Source organism: Myxocyprinus asiaticus, chromosome 17, assembly GCF_019703515.2.
Source record: "Myxocyprinus asiaticus isolate MX2 ecotype Aquarium Trade chromosome 17, UBuf_Myxa_2, whole genome shotgun sequence".
NCBI lineage: Eukaryota > Metazoa > Chordata > Actinopteri > Cypriniformes > Catostomidae > Myxocyprinus > Myxocyprinus asiaticus.
The window spans coordinates 7,803,860-7,821,717 of NC_059360.1; the positions used below are offsets into that span (position 1 = coordinate 7,803,860).

Genomic DNA, 17,858 nt, shown 5'->3' on the forward strand with positions numbered 1-17,858 from the left:
CTTGCCCCTATTTCGCCATTGCAAAGCCTTTCTATTAAAGTAACCGGAGAAGTTAATTTACACCCCGTTATCTCGTATATGCACTCGGTATGGACAAAAGTGTTTAGAGTGTTTATTTCGGACATTTATTTAAATGTTGCCTCGCATATGGCTAAACCCAAAATTATGTATTAAGTCCCCTTTCTGCTGGTCAGAGTGCATTGTGAGGGAGGTTAATACACTTGGTGACCTATATGAGAGTGGAGTGTTGAGATCCATTGAAAATATGGTTCAACATTTTAGGATTCCCAGATCTCAGTTCTTTAGGTATTTATAGCTATGCCTCGTGGTCACTATAATGTGGTTCTCGCTCTCAGTGGGGTGCGTGGTGAGTGGATGCCGCGGAGAATAGCGTGAAGCCTCCATACGCACTATGTCTCCATGGTAACACGCTCAACAAGCCACTTGATAAGATGCACGGATTGACAACTGAGATTTGTCCTCCGCCACCCGGATTGAGGTGAGTCACTACACCACCACGAGGACTTAGAGCACACTGGGAATTGGGCATTCCAAATTGGGGAGAAAAGGGGAGGGGGAAAAAAGTCTACATCTAGAGATGCAAGGGTGCACCTGGTGCAATTTAAGATTTTACATTGATTCTATTGGACCACCTCTAGATTGTATAGGTGTGGTCTTAAAGACACACCCACCTTCCATCAGAAGATGGGGACACAACCCATGTTTTTTGGTGGTGTGTTAAGATCCAAGAATTTTGGTTGAGGGTTCAGAGCTTTATGTGTGACGTATTGGACACTCCATTTTCAATTACCCCAGACTCTGTATCTTAGACGATGAGGCGGTCATTAATATAGGGGATAGATATATAAAAAGTTGGGTCCTAGCCGGATTTATGTTCGGCAGACGGATCATTCTTAGCTGATGGAAGTCGACTGGAGCATCCTCATTTCAGGAGTGGTGCAAAGAGATGGGCGGGGTGGCAGCAGTCAAGGTGGTAATATATAGAAGGCTGGGAAAATGGGATTTGTTTAACAGCAAGTGGGGTAGTTTTTTGGCTTTTTTGGAGGGTTCTCTGGGAGGGGTAGTGGAGAGGGATTTGTAGTTTTAAATGTGTATGTGCATTCTTATTGTTTTTTGAAAGTATACTTTTTTTATGGGTTTTTTTTATTTTTATGTTCTAATTATTTATGACCACGGTAGCGCATGTTTGTGTCAGGTGGTCGGGTGATCAAATATAATTTGATTCCATATTTTCTGTTATGTTTATTAATTTTGTGAATGGAATCAATAAAAATTGTTAATAACAAAAGATTTTCACTAAATAATACACTAGATTTCCATTTGTTTCTCACCAAACCTTATTGTATGCCTTTGGAGCAAGACATATGAGTCGCATACAATAAATTATTAGACTTCTGAATTATACTTTTGCATCCTTTATGAAGCTTGAAGAGGTAGTCACCATAAACTGCCGTTGTATGACAATGGTTTCTGCCAAAAACAAAAGAAAACATGGTTACTACAATGTTACTATTGTAAAACCATGGTTATTTTAGTGAGGGTTAAGCAAATAGGGTTACAACATTAAATTAAACATAAATGTATACAAATCAAACACTAATTTTTATAACAGAATCAAAATATAGTTATAAACAGCAGCAATTAACTAAATATTTTGCTTCAAAAAAGATGACAAATCCTCTTTAAATAAATAGTTCACCCAAAAATGATTTTCTTCTGCAGAACACAAAGATTTTTAGAAGAATATTTCAGCTCAGTATAGGTCCATACAATGCAAGTGAATGGTGGCCATAACTTCGAAGGTCCAAAAGCATATAAAGGCAACATAAAAGTAATCCATACGACTCCAGTGGTTAAATCCATATCTTCAGAAGCTATATGATAGGTGTGGGTGAGAAACAGATCAATATTTAAGTTTTTTTTTTTACTATAAACTGCTTTTTGGACCTTCAAAGTTATGGCCACCATTCACTTTCTATGAAAGTACAGAGCTGATATATTTTTCTTTATTTATTCTTTGATCGTGTTCCATTGCTGAGTTTGCAATATGATTTAACAAATGTAGCATTTTAGGATGCTACAGCGCTACTCGTTGGAAAATGTAGCTCATTACTGGAAAACTGCACTATTGTGAAAATAGCTGAGCTACTGTTGTGCAACTTTTTTTATTAATAAAAAAATAAAAAATGTTTTGTTAGCTACTCCCCAACACTAGGCAAAATGTATTGTTTTTGTACATTTTACAATAATTCAAGCTGTAAAACAGTGTTAACAAGTGTTTAACAAACTGCTTTACTATAAGGTTTACGCTAGAAACAGGGTATAAGGTTCATACAGTGAGTTAATGCAAACAAAAGTTTGTAAAGTAGTGGTTTTGTCCAGAAATGATGAGTTTGTTACCTCTGATTTTTTTTTCTCTTTTCTTCTCTTCGCACCTTCGCTCTGCCTTGTTCTAACATCTTACTCTTATAGTGTCACTTAATAATCCTATCATAGTAACCTCTTCAGTTTCCTCATATTTGTTGGTTTCCCCTATTCACAAACGACTAAACTCTGCTTGTCTGTAAAATGCTGAATGACTTGTACTTCATTTTTATTGAAGAAATGCATTATGCTAATGTCTTTACTTGAGTGAAATATCAAATAAGCAGTAATACTGACTGCAATATAACTTACGGCCTACTGTATTCTTTAACTTTGCATGGAATGTGAATTTACTCTTTTCATATTAGATTATATTCAGCATGAATAAATTAGAGACCTGTTTTCCCACGGATGCATGGGAATACAACACTTTTTGTTTAGACACTGTAATCTAATCATTACTTTCCTCTTAACCCTCTCTTGTATCTTTACACGAGACCTTAATGGATAAACTGGAGGTTAAAATGTATATGGATATATTAGGGAAAATGTTGTTTTTCTACATTTTAAATAACTTTTTATCTTTTTACCACTAGTTAATTTTAAATCTGAAAAATAAATTTTTATAAATACAAATATTCAATGTAGTCTCAATTAATAAGAAGTCATAAAGGCTGCATGTATAATGCATAGAGACTTTGGCAAAATGCTTTTTAAAATATTTTTCTGTCTGATCTTAAGGAAATTCAGAAACTGTGGTGACATTTTTGCAAGTGTGTATTTCGTGGTTCGTAAAACATACTTTGGCAATTCCGACGTGAAATGTCCACTGTGAGTTTTAAATCAACAAAACCGTCCTCTTCACCCTAAACCTTGAACTTAACCTAACCGATATTGTCATAAAAAGCAAATATGAGATGAAATTGCTGAAGAAGGCACATCATTTTGTGGTGCTTCTATGACACTTTTGGCTTGCGTATCGACCCAGTGCTTTGCATTATATATGCAACGCTCTCTCATTTGAGTTGCCACATATTTTAAAGGTTCAATCAGGAAATTATTTTCCTCATTTAAAAAGTTAAACTTCTAAAGAAATTAATAGTGATTTTGAAAAATATGTATAAAATCATAACCACTCGTGTGATAAAGAGTTCAGTCATATAAGTAACCTTTTAAATGCTTGTTTATTCTATATGGGGGAGGGGTGCCTCATGGGGGCAGCCACCTTAGCATCACATGACCAGCTGAATACTACTCGCTTAATCTCAGTAACTGCCATGTTATTGGACACATTCATTCATTGATTAATTTAATCCTGATCTACTTTCTATAGTGAATTTCTACAATGGCATTCGTAACTACAACTACTGAGTTTGTATGATGCAGCATCCAGGCCACTAAGTGTCAGTGTAAGCTAATGTAGTCACTTTGACATAAAAAAAATTACTGAGTGCACCTTTACTCATGTTCAAATAAGCTTGTAAATGTAATTGGTTATGTAATGCAAAGATTAAAATATATCACCTTACAAATCATGCACTATAACGCTATAGTAAATGTATTTTGATCTCTTAAAGATGCACTCAGTGATTCCTGAGAAACACTGTTGAACTCAACTGCCAAAACAAACACACCCCTCCCTTCAGTGCTCCTTCAGAAGCTCCGCCCCCCAAATTCATGCACGTGAGATGGATTTACGCACATCAGCTCCAGACACTCACAACTCTCCTGCTACTAAATCTAACATCACAACAACAGCATATGGGTTCTGTGAAACCCACCTATTGAGAAGAAAAATAACAACTTATGCATCCGTCTTCAAGCCTTTTACCTCTCGGAGGTCTTTCCAACGCTGAAAAGCCTTGCCAATGTTGATAATGCTCCTAGCCCTCGATTTATAATAATCCTTATTTTTTAGTTTATATTTGTCTGACCTTTTTCTCTTGGTCTGTTTCTCAGCCATTTGTCCTCCTTGGAGTTTAGAAAGTTTGCATTAGCCAGATTTGCCGTTGCTCTTCTTATGAATTTTTCTCTCGCATGCCACACAGCAGAACATGTTAACTTTCCAAAATTTAAGTCAACTACTACTACTAGGTTTACTTCTACTTCTAGGCAATAAATGAATGCTCAAATGATGAGATGTTGTAAATGCTGAACCATAGCAGAACAAATGAAACCAGTAAGGATCATACTCTTCTTTATGTCCTGCCACAGGATCCTGACTTGGCCTCCAACAACGCATTCATTAACAGGTGGGTGCAGAACTAAATGACACTTCTAGATGTATTGCCGTCCATCCCACTCTCTTAGTTCAGTGCACATCCAATCTTATTATGTGTTAAGGTCTACTATAATAAAGTGGTCCCAAAAAGGTATTTGGACACTTTAACCCTCCAATGCATGGCAAATGTTTTTACATACCTCGGGACTTAAACGACCAGGAACATAAATCTATCACAGATAGATCTACAAAATGCAGAGTAAAATTTTCAAAGCCTGATTTCAACCATTAAAGAATTTCTTTCATAATTGAGAACTTATTGACATACCTTACCTTTAAATGTCTCTAGGCTAAATGTTCGTGCCTAGAGTAAAACAGTAGTACAAAGTTACATGCCAAATATACAACAGCAGTTGGAGACCAGAGATAGTGTTTTGGTGTGACATACAGTACATGATATGATGCAAAGTCTGCACAGTAATCTAGTGTTATATCTAGTGTTAAAATCCTTCAGTTTTAACAGGTTCATATATTATATACGGTATACAGTTTTTAATATATGAACCAGTTAAAACTGAAGGATCTAATGATTAATTTGAGTTTTTAATGGTAACATGTGTGGGAGGCTTAAAGAGAGCAAACATACATCTGTGTTGTACGTCATTTGTTTCTTTAATTCTTTCATATAACTTATATATTTACTAATTTTCTTTCTATTCATTTTTGATATTCAATTTTGCTTATTAAGGATGGTAAGTTATCAAAACAATGAGCAGAGTTTATTGAATAATCTTAGTTGCATCTTTCTCAATGCTCAGTCTGACTTTGTCTGACCGGCACAAGTTCAACAAGTGTTATTATACCAAGGAAAAGACAATCAAAAATTACTACTTCACAATATCATCCTATGACGTTAAAGACCTTGAATTGGAGACAACTCTTTATCTCTAAATTGTGAAGACAATACAGCATACAACATAAGGTTTAACAGATATAATAATGCATAGTAAGAGCAAGAAACAATAAAATTGATTATATAAAATGAATATTAAGAAAATGAGTAAATATATACTGTAAGTAATATGAAAGAATTAAAGGTGCACTCAGTAATTTTTTACTCATTAAAAAAGTTTAACTCATAAAGAAATTAATTGTAATTTTGTAATATTAGTAACCTTATAAAAGCTCTTTAATTCTACATGAAAAGCACATGGGTGCTGCCATTTTAGAATCACATGACCAGCCAAATACTACTCGATTAATCTCAGTAACTGTCCTGTTATTTGACACTTTCATTCATTGTTTAAAGTAATGGTGGCTGACTGTGAATACAAAATTTCTGCAATGGCATCTGAAACTATTGATTTTAAATGATGCTGCACCCAAGCTGCTAGGTGTCAGTGTAAGTCCAATATAACACAAAGACAAAAGTTACTGAGTGCACCTTTAAAGAAACAAAAGAAGTAAAACACAGATGTATGTTTGCTCAGTTGAAGCCACACAAATACTCAGGTTGCCATTAAAAACTCACATTAATCATTAGATCCTTCAAAGTATACCATTACCTTATATTTAGCATTGTGAACTCCAATTCATTTTAGTAAGTCAGTTCTGAACTAGTTAATATAAAGTGTTCACTTAAGCCCTGCACAGCCTTAAAAACGCTGAAATAATTTGTTAATTGCTGCTGTTTATCACTATGTGATTTAGTTATATAACATGGGGTGTTTTCTAGTTTATTAGTGTATTTTATAAATATGTGTTCAATTAAATGTTGTTACCCTGTTTTTTTTATTTTTTATTTTTTTTATTGTTGTTGTTTTTTTTATCCTTATGAAAATAAATCATAATTATACTCAGTTGTCATAACCATGACTGTAGTAACAATGGTTTTTGGCGGAAACCATGGTTTTACTATTGTAATATAGTAGTTACAATGACTGTAGTAACTGCAGTGACTGCAATATCCGCTGGTCAGTGGCGCTTGTCAATGAGTCGGCGTAATGTCGCTGATCCTAGGGTACCGGAACTTTCGGAAACAACATGCCAACTTAACGTGTGATCATGTAGGTTTTTTATACAATTATCCATGGTTTTACTACTGTAGCCTAGTTTCCATCCACTTTCCGCGCTATTTTGTTATCGACAAAGTGAAAATGCGTAAAAAAAAATGTGTCTTCACCTGCCTGTTTCCATTCAAATGGCCATTTGTGCGTGATGACGTCATGACTAAAAAAACACTTTGTCTCATAAGTTTTGGTTTAGCGCAAAAGAAATCTGCCCTTAAGCCGTTTCCATTCAGAAATGTGTGTTTATCGCTAATTCGCCTCCCAGATGTCCCTAATTTTTTCCTCCTAAGTTTTGGAAAAATGGGGAGAGTATTGAGACAATTCATTGAAATTAACCAGCTAACTGTCATTTTAATTTCACAAATAAATGCAATCATAAGACGAGGAATTGCAGTCAAAAGGGAGCAGTTGCCCTTCTGATCGGACTGTAATATTGGTCCTGATGTTGCGCCTATAACAGGTTGCCATCGGTTCCGACCCGAAAGCGAATCGTCATGGCCCTGTTCAAGCTGGCAACCTGCACCAAGTAGTGGGGAAATTTTCGGTCTTAGTAAAAGGACCATCCATCGATGTGTATATGCGGTGTGCACGGCTATTAAAGAAAAATTGATGCGGTGTAATATCAGGGTTTACATATATGACACATTCCTGATATTCAATAGGCTATTTTGAACAATCATCTAATCTAAAGCGCTGCCATCACAACTGCATTATGTCCCGTATATTTGTCCCACAACTTTTAACGACCAACTGAACTTAATTATCATCTAAAATTAATTTTAGCGTCATAATGCAATTTACATTTTCCGAAGAAGTTCAGCAAATGCGATCTGAGGTAAAGAGGCTTAGATTTAAAATATTTAAAATATTTAAAAGGTTCAAAAGCTCGTTTTCTGATAGTGAACTCCGCATTGGACAAATAGTTCTGATAGTTTATAGTCTTGAAGTGTAGAAAATGTCATTCAGCCGACTTTATTCGTCTACAGAACAGGGTACGGATAATTTAACTTTGTGTAAAGAAAAGGCGTATATAGGTCTAAAAAAAAAAAAAAAAAAAAAAAAAAATCGTTTGGTAATTTATTTTTTAATTTAATGCGTTTTTCGTTTGGTAATTTATTTATTTTAATATAGTGAATTTTGCCAGCATTTCTTCAAAAATAAGCTAAACAATAATTTAATAGAATTGGGCTGTTTGTGTTCCAAAAAAGCACACTGAAGCTTTTCTTCTAGTATTGTGCATATATGTTTAATTTTAAACATATTTGTGCACAGAATTTATTTTATTTTATTTTTTTATTTTTATTGTGGGCTAATTCTGCGACTGCCGTCTATTATTTTGAATGGTGTGTAAAAGCAACTTTAATAAATAAACGGATGTCTACCGCGATTAAATTAATCGTAAAGAGTGGCCATTAATTTGTTCTCCGTACACTTGTCAATGTGCATGTCTTGATACGAGATATTTGTGTTGGCACTCCTGGAAGTGTCATGTTTGCAGTGATCGGATCTTTATTCCATTAATATCAATCCATAATCGCATACAATAAATTGGCTTTCAAGGATGTATGTCGTCATGACTAACATAGGCTAACGATTGGGGTAAATTCTGCCATGTTACACTACATTTTTGCGTTAATGCCAATTTTCTCGACAAAAAGTGTTTCCAAACCAGTTTTTCGCGACATTTGATGTATCGACATAGAGTTTATGCGCTAGAGTTAAACGGAAAAATATTATGTCCACACTTGTGAAATTTTAGCGATAATTTGCGTTTCCATCAGCTTTAGTTTGATGCGCTAAAACTTTTTTCGCAAAAAATCCTTGAATGGAAACGTAGTTAGTGATACTTTACTATTCATATAGGCTAACCATTGTTTTACTGTAGTAGTATTGTAGTAAACATGACTGTAAGAAACCAAGGTTAATTTTGGTTTATGTGGTTTTGTATAACAATAAACAAATAACATGGTTGAACTATGGTTACTGTAAACCCATCGAGATATATATATATATATATATATATATATATATATATATATATATATATATATATATATATATATATATATATATATCAGGTGACATCATTGAATTCTGTAATCAGTTTTTCTGAGGAACATTTTATAATTAATTTTTTTCCCCCTTGAAATTACTTAATGTTTGTGTGCTAATGTTGCTTTAGATTCAGATGTACAGTTTACCATCAATTTGCCATAAACTGTATAACATGCTTGATTTCTGACATTATCTGTTTAGCAGGTACAGCAACACTGCCACGCGATCCTGATCATTCTCTCAAGCGGTAAGAACCACTTCTAGATCTTCCTTTGCAAGAATTGTTTTAGTTTGCATTTTAGTTTGCAGTGAGCTGAAAGTCAGATTAATGAGATTAATTCGTTTCACTTTATTCTGTCACAGAATAACAGAACCATGCAGAAAATGCATTTCAGAAATGAAGCTGGGTGTATATAAAACATGTCCAAACACACTCACACTAATACAAACACACATTTTTTTTTTTTACTTTTCCAAACTGTCTGTCTATAATTTGCTACAAAACCAGATTTTACTCTAACTTCACAGTAAAATCTCCTATTTCCCCACCAAAACATTCAGTTTTACATTGATTGTTGCCTTTTCAGTGATGTCTTTGAGTGCCTTGTTTTTATATGAAGACAATGTTATATAGTTACAGTTGTCTAATGTGCTGTTTCCAGATGCTTGTCAATGTCAGTAAAACAAGCATGGAACATAGCAGTTGTGTGTGATGAACTTTCATGGATTACTTACTATTACACTCTGGATTACTTTCCTTTCCACCCACCAAATGCATGCATACATGCACACTCATATCACAGGAAGTTATGAGTTGTTTTCATAACCCGAGAAAATTACAGTAAGGATGTGACTGATGTCAGAGTCATAGCTGTTGTATGAACTGTAATCAGTGGAGATCTTCTCTCCTTTAATCAACACATTTTATTGCTCCTCCAGTGCATAATCCATATACACTGCAAGAGTGAACATCTCTCAGACTTTTATCTCGAAATGCAATTCGGTAAATTTCCCTTCCTGTCATTTCAGTTCAACATCCTTTCGAGCATGGCCTATTCAATTTAAATTCTAAATCATGAATTGTTAGAGAGCCAATTGTTAAATTCTCAGTTTTGCCCAACTCTGTATACAAGGACAAAAAAAGGGGGGACCTGTTAATGTTTCTTTATGCTTTCCTATATAACTTATTTGTACTGTAAATGATCATTTGAATGATACAGTTCTTCCTGAAAAGGAAGACTATGGCATATAAAGGCAACTGGGCTTTCTTAGACAATGCCTGATGACAATACTGGTGCCAGCCTCCTTTACTACTCAGTAAGAAACACTGTTGAAGAAGAAGCTCTTGCTTTGTTGCTGACACATTAGGAGAGAACACAGTACACAGACAAAGCAGGAAAATAATGAACCTCTGTGCCTTACAGCTCCATGACTTGGCCCCCAAGGGGGTATTTAGTTAAGTTATGTGACAATCACCTGTGCAGAGTTTGGTTGGAAATTATCCCCTAAATGAATCCAATGAACACTGGCAGTGAAAATGGGTCACTCAAAAGGACAGCATTTCAGCCATGACATAAATGTTTGATTTTTATTTTGTATCCAAAGAAGCTAAATGAATGGAGGTCACTGAATGATCATGTATCCATTATATGGTCAAAAAGTTAGTAGTAAAGTCCACATGCGAGCCTCACCTGACCCAAAACAGTTAATGTTCCAGGTTCGATACAAGTTAAGTTCAATTAACAGCATTTGCGGCATAATGTTGATTTCCACAAAATAATTTTGACTAGTCCCTCCATTATTTATATATATAAAAAAAAAAATGGTACTTAAAATGGAAGTAAATGGGGCAAGTCCATAAAGACTTCCTTTCCATGACATCGAAACCCTGTGATCCCAGTATTGGATAGGCTATAACTTTAGTGACATCCAGTGGAAAAATTCTGGTAACTCAACTCAGCAACATCAAAGCAAAATTGCTGAAACAAGTTGACAATGAATGAATATTTGATTTGCATTTTTAAGATAATTCACCAGCTACTCTCTTTGTTATCATAACTAATTTAAAATTAAATGAAAATGAAATGATAAAAGAAGACTATACACCAGTTTGTCCTATCTCAAATAGGCCTATGAGTGAAAATGCATTAGAATTGCAATACATTAAAATACAGCAAACCACAAATACAATAAATGGTCCTAAATGTTATAAATTGCTATTTTGTAATGAGTTATTAACACTTAACCCATTACTTTACATTAATGTACACTTTCATGTGTTACTAGTTTTGATAACTCAAATAACTTATTAATAAATGGTTCACAGATGTCTATTTTATATAAAGGTACACTTTCATAGGTCACTAGTGTTCATAACTCATTAATAAATTATTCATGGAGCCATTACATTTAGGGCCTTTCTTACACTTAATACAGAAAGGTATTACATTTTGGGTCTCCATTACACGTAGGACTAAATGTTGTTACATTTTGGCCTGTTCTTACATTTAGGACAAAATGTTGTCACATTTAGGGCCATTTTTACATTCGGGGAAAAAAGTTGCAACATTTAGGTCTGTTATTACATTTAGGACAAAAAGTTACATTTAGTCCTGTTATTATATTTAGGCCAAATAGTTTTTACATTTAGGGCTATTACTACATTTAGGGCAAAAAGTTGTAACATTTTCAGGCCTTATTACATTTAGAACAAAAAAGTTGTTACATTTAGGGCTATTATTACATTAAGGATAAAAGGTTGTTACATTTCAGAATCAGAATCAGCTTTATTGCCAAGTATGCTTACACATACAAGGAATTTGTCTTGGTGACAGAAGCTTCCAGTGCACAAACAATACAGCAACAAGACAGAGATAATAATAAAAAAATAAATAGAATGAAAATAAAAAGTGAATAGAAAATAAAGTATATATAGAAATACACAATAGGACAAATATATATCTATATCTATATATATATATATATATATATATATATATATATATATATATATATATATATATATATATATATGGGTGTGTACAATATACAAATACAAATCTGTTATGTACAGATGCAAGGGAATGTAATGGCAGAAGAGGTGTGGTATATTGGATAAATATAAATAGACTAAGCTGTGTATTGCACATTAATTATTGCTCAATGGGGAAGTTTTAACTGTTCATGAGATGGATAGCCTGAGGGAAACTGTTCCTGGAAACGGTTCTGGTGCTCAGTGCTCTGTAGTGCCGACCAGAAGGCAACAGTTCAAAAAGGTAGTGGGCTGGGTGTGTGGGGTCCAGAGTGACTTTTTCCAACCCTTTTCCTCACTCTGGAAGTGTACAGTTCTTGAAGGGATGGCAGGGGGCAACCAGTAATCCTCTCAGCAGTCCAAAATGTCCTTTGTAGTCTTCTGATATCTGATTTTGTAGCTACACTAAACCAGACAGTTACAGAAGTGCAGAGGACAGACTCGATGACTGCTGAGTAGAACTGTATCAGCAGCCTCTGTGGCAGGTTGAACTTCCTCAACTGATGAAGGAAGTAAAACCTCTGCTGGGCTTATTTCATAATGGAGTCAATGTGGGTCTCCCACTTCAGGTCCTGTGAGATGGTAGTGCCCAGGAACCTGAATTACTCCGCTGCTGCCACAGTGCTGTTTAGAATGGTGAGGGGGTCAATGTTGGGGTGTTCCTCCTAAAGTCCAAAATCATCTCCACTGTTTTAAGCATGTTCAGCTCCAGGTTGTTTTGACTACACCGGTGAGCCAGCCGTTCAACTTTCCTTCTGTATACAGACTCATCGTCATCTTGGATGAGGCCAATGACAGTACTATGACAGTACAATGACAGTACAGTAATGACAGTATTTAGGGCCTTCATTACATTTAAGACAAAAGGTTGTTACATATAGGTCTGTTATTACAATAAGGACAACATTTTTTTAATTATTATTATTATTTTATTTTATTTTACATTTAGACCAGTTGTTACATTTAGGGCAAAAAGTTGTAACATTTAGGCCTGTTATTACATTAAGGACTAAAAGTTGTTACTTTTGGGGCAAGATTACATGTGTTTCAATATGATAGCATAGCAGCGTGTAAGTAATAGTGTGAAAAGTAAGTGTTTATAAAGTATATAAATAATCAGTCGTTGTACTTGTGATTTGTGTGAAAGTGAATAAAACGCACAGTTGTTGTAGTGCCTCTTGTGTTAATTTCGATAAGGGCCTTCATTACATTTAGGACAGATGTAATGAATGCCTTTTATTATATTTAGGACAAAAAGTTGTTACATTTAGGCCTGTTATTACATTTAAGGTAAAAAGTTGTTACATTTAGGCCTGTTAAATTAGGGCAAAAAGTTATTACATTTAGGCTTGTCATTACATCTAGGACAAAAAGTTGTTACATTTAGGCCTGTTATTACATTTAGGGCAAAAAGTTGTTACATTTAGGGACTTCATTATATTTAGGACAAAAAGTTGTTACATTTAGGGCTTTCATTACAATTAGGACAAAAAAAACAAAACAAAAAAAACAAAAAAAAAAATTACATTTAGGGCTTTCATTACATTCAGGACAAAAAGTTGTTACATTTTGGGCCATTATTATTTAGGGCAAAAAGTTTTTACATTTAGGCCTGTAATTACATTTTGGACAGAAGTTGTAAGATTTAGGGCTGTTATGACATTGAGTGGTACATCAATAGCATAATCAGTAATGCAATATTAAATAGCCTACACTTTAAAAAGTGGAAACCTTCAGTTTATTTTAAGGTTCTATTTCTATTTGATCTAACCCTTAACATTTATTTTGATAAAACCTTATTTAGTCAGGTTTAGTCATATCAAATTATAAGTTTAACTTGAATAAAACCAATTAATTTAAATGACCACATTAAGCACATTTTTAGGTAACATGACAAGACTCTTTTTCAGTGTATGACAGAGAGCTGTGCACAAAACAGATAAAACATAGATATGGTTACATACTGTAAATATAACACAAAAAAAGTGCAATTGCATATAGTTGTACACTAAGTTATAATCTGCTTTTATTTTGTTTTCAATTCCAATTATGTTTTCTCTTGATTTAGTTCATTTGTGAATATTATGAACAGTGCTAGCAGAGAGTGCATTTAACGTCAGAAAGGGCAGAGAGTGCATGTCTGCTGCCACACTCTATTGCAGAAGTTCACCTCATTTTAAAAGTTGTTATGTGTAGAATAAGAACTGGAGGGTGTTTTGAAATGTTTCTTCCATAAGCAGAAGTCTTTGTTATTTTATTTTTATTTTTTTTAAATGTATATTTTGTCTTAAATGAGCCGAGTGTGGGCTTGACCTCTTAACTTTACACATGATAGGAGAACAGTTAAATGTTCAGAGACACTCCATCTGGTGAACAGGTAAAGCAGATAATATATTTATATATAATATACAGGTGAAGAATATAATATCTTATTAATAACTGGGGACTCAGAGAGCTTTATATATATCAATCATCTTTTAATATAATAATGCTTTACAACAGTTTATTTATAGACAGAAAATAGTCTATATAAATAGTCATATGTTTTAGTGCCTGCTTGTAACACTTACTGTTGGTAGGCTATATTGTTTATTATAGCAAGAATATAGGTAAATTGTGTTTGATATTCATAACCCATGGAAATATACCTTCTATTTACCTTCTATGGTTGATTATCAGGACTAAAATCATGTAAAAATCCATGTTAGAAACTTTGATAAGATTGCAAGTGAAGAAAATACTGTTCTTTCAAGTTCTGTCATTCTATGAAAGAGGAACATGGACAGTTTGAGGAAACTGGGCAATAGATGGTTTCGTTTAGCTTGCCATTTTTAAAAATGTTTATTTATTTTTTTCCACAGTGTTAATAACCCTAACCCTAACCTAACCTAACCCTAACCCTTATTGAATCTAATCTTCTACCCTTTTGATAGGCTTCTACATTGTGTATATTCTTCCAGGCTGATAAAGCAGAGAGTTTTACGAATTTGACTATTTTTCTAATTGCAAAAGAAAAAAAAGATGTTAGCCACATTCTGAAATAGTATAGAATAGAATAAAATAGAATAGAATGGTGGGGCAGTAGAAATTCTTGTAGGAACAGCTTTGCAACCAGCAATTTCTAAACACTGGACAATCAACAACAGACAACATACAATGTAGACATGTATCACACTGGGATTTCACTGAGCGGCGATCCATACCAATGATTTTTAAATCATTATTACAAAACATTCTGGCTCTTTACCTTTGTAGGATGATGTGTTTTCATACCAAACACTGATGGAATGTTCTATACAATGGATGTGAAGAATTTGACAAGAAGGCACAAACTAACTTCAAATTTATGTGTGGTCTAGAGAAGACCAAATATGGGTGCCTAAGAATTTGAATGCATCACTTGTGGTAATTTGTAGGTTATTGGGGTGATTCTCACAAAATCTGTCAAGAAAATGTCCTGGGCCTCGTTTCCCAAAACATCGGAAGCCTAAGTAGATCCTGGAAAAGATTGTATGAATCAATCAATCGCGATTCTTATTCTTTGGATGTCTGGTGTGAACGGCTCTCCTCAGGTCATTCCACAGCATCTCTATTGGGTTAAGATCTGGGCGCTGACTGGGACACTCCAAAAGGTGATTTTCTTTTTTGAAGCCATTCTGGAAGCTTCTGTCACCAAGCCATTCTGTAGTAGTGGATTTATTTTGATGTTTACGGTTATTGTCCTGCTGCTTCACCCAACTTCTAGTGGATTTCAGCTGGCGCACAGCCACCCTTACAATATCCTTTAGGATATTTTGATAAACTTGGGAATTAATTTTTACCTCAGTGATGGTAAGCAGTCTGGCCCCAAAGCAGCCCCAAATCATAATGCTCCCTCCACTGTACTTCACCGTTGGGATGATGTTTTCATATTTGTATGTGGTGTCCTTTTTATGCCATACATAGTGCTGTGTGTTCTTCCCGAACAATTCAACCTTAGTTTCATCAGTCCACAAAACACTTTCCCAGTAGTGTTGTGGAATGTCAAGGTGGTCTTTGTCAAACTAAAGGTTTTTATTGGAAAGCAACACTTTCTTCACGGCAGGGGCGTGAACTGGGCATTTCCCCGTTGGGCCTCTGGGTAATTTGGGCCAGCCCAACGCAAATCCTCCAGGTGATATAGGCAGCTGCCTTTAGCTCCAACATGCCCCCACAGACCCCATTACAGAATGTATTTTCAAAACTTTGTAAGGAAAGGCTTTTAATTTTAAAACTGAAATGGCTAAAATTACTAACGCATCCTGGACCTAATTATTTGACATACTAATCACAATAATGGTGACAACTAAAGACAACATATTAAGTATAAGATGAGCTCTGAATAATCACAAAATGACAAATAACTGCAAATTACAACAAATACAATAACAGCAGCATATATAAAATCTGCAAACAGTAAAGCTATGAGCAGTATATATTAATTTGCATAATTTATTCATACAGCAAAGCATTAGTTGGAGCTGAAGTGCAACTTGCTGAATAATGCTCATGACTGATAACAATGCTGAAAATAAGTCATGAAAAATATTACTTTGTGGCTATTTGAGTCTTTGAGGATTACTTTGTTTAAAGGATAGCAGAAACAGTGCTTGTCAAAGCAATGGGATATTCACTTTTTTCATGAATAATCTGGAGAAGGAATTAAAACACTTCAGATATAAAAACTCAACAAACTCACATAGAATGAAAATATGAGCAATTAATCTACAAAATATCTGCAAAGATCTACACTTTAAGAGGTATGTTTATTTTGTTACATATATTTATATTTGTTTATATTTATATATGTACATATTCTGACCAACTTTTTTTCATTTATTTATTTATTTTAAAAACATTTACGCATAGTTATGTGAGTAATTGAGGACATTTTAAAAATTGTCATCAGTGTCCTGCTGTGTGAAACTTTCTTCATCTAACTATTTTAAACAACATTTTATGATCTTGTATAGCTATACAGTACATGTATAATATGTTATTATTATACTTGTTGTTTCCACAACCTCATATTAACTAAGACAATAGTTTATTTGCACTTATAGAAAAAAGTTGAAAGGTGATTAAGATCTTTAAAAACTTTGAAGAAATGCTGACTTGTCACAGCACCTAAAATACACACTTTCCCTTGTACTTTCATGTACATTTTAACCTTACATCTGTATGTTGGGAAAAACAATTTCGGACATGTTATTTGTCTGAACTATAAAGTGCTTATTTTAGTGCTTTCTCTAAAAAGATCCACTCATCACATTTACAGTGGTTTATATGTTTTAAAGTTATTAAAAATTTTGCACTGTGGGGTCGTTGTTATGACTAGCAGTCATTAGAAATTTCTTTTTTCTTTTGTTTTTTTTTTTTTCAACACAAATTGTTTTATTTGAGTTGTAAAATTGAATCAATGAGCCGGTGTGTTATGGTGTGGTGTGTTGTGGGCCGGGTTTTGTGGGCCGCTCTGGGCCAGAAAGTCCAGGGCAATTTTTTTGTCTCAGTCTGCCCCTGCTTCGTGGTGTCCTGCCATAGACACTATGCCTTTTTAATGTTTTCCATATAGTAGACTCATGAAAATAGATGTTAACCAGTTGCTATGATTCCTTCAAGTCTTTAGCTGTCACTCTAGGGTTCTTTTTTAATCTCACTGAGCATTCTGCAGTGTGCCCAATGAGATCACATTTTATGACCAATTAATGCAGAAAACCAGCTAATTCAAAAGGGTTCACATACTTTTCTTGCCACTGTATATAGGTGTCTGCATTAGGCTATGGCCTAATGATGCTCTTAGGGCTCTACAATTACTCCAGAGCACGCATGGATCTACGGCCATTTTCAAGTACTAAAGTTATGATGCTTTTCGGATACAGCCCATAATTATAAGATGATTTGTTCGTTTTTTTTTTTTCTACAATTTTACTATGCTTTTGGGAAATAAGGCCCTGTGTATTTGGAATTTCAACTAGTAAGAAATTAATTATAGATACTGTATCATTAATTGCATTTTAAACAGGAGTGAATGATATATCACTGTGAAATTCTGCTAGTGAAAATGCATTTACAGATAACA

At 34.3% G+C, this 17,858-nt stretch overlaps 1 pseudogene; it reads left to right on the top strand.

The window, feature by feature from the left end:
• The window catches only part of LOC127454700 (SR-related and CTD-associated factor 8-like), a 158,114-nt pseudogene that overhangs the window by 90,102 nt on the left and 50,154 nt on the right, over nt 1-17,858 (top strand).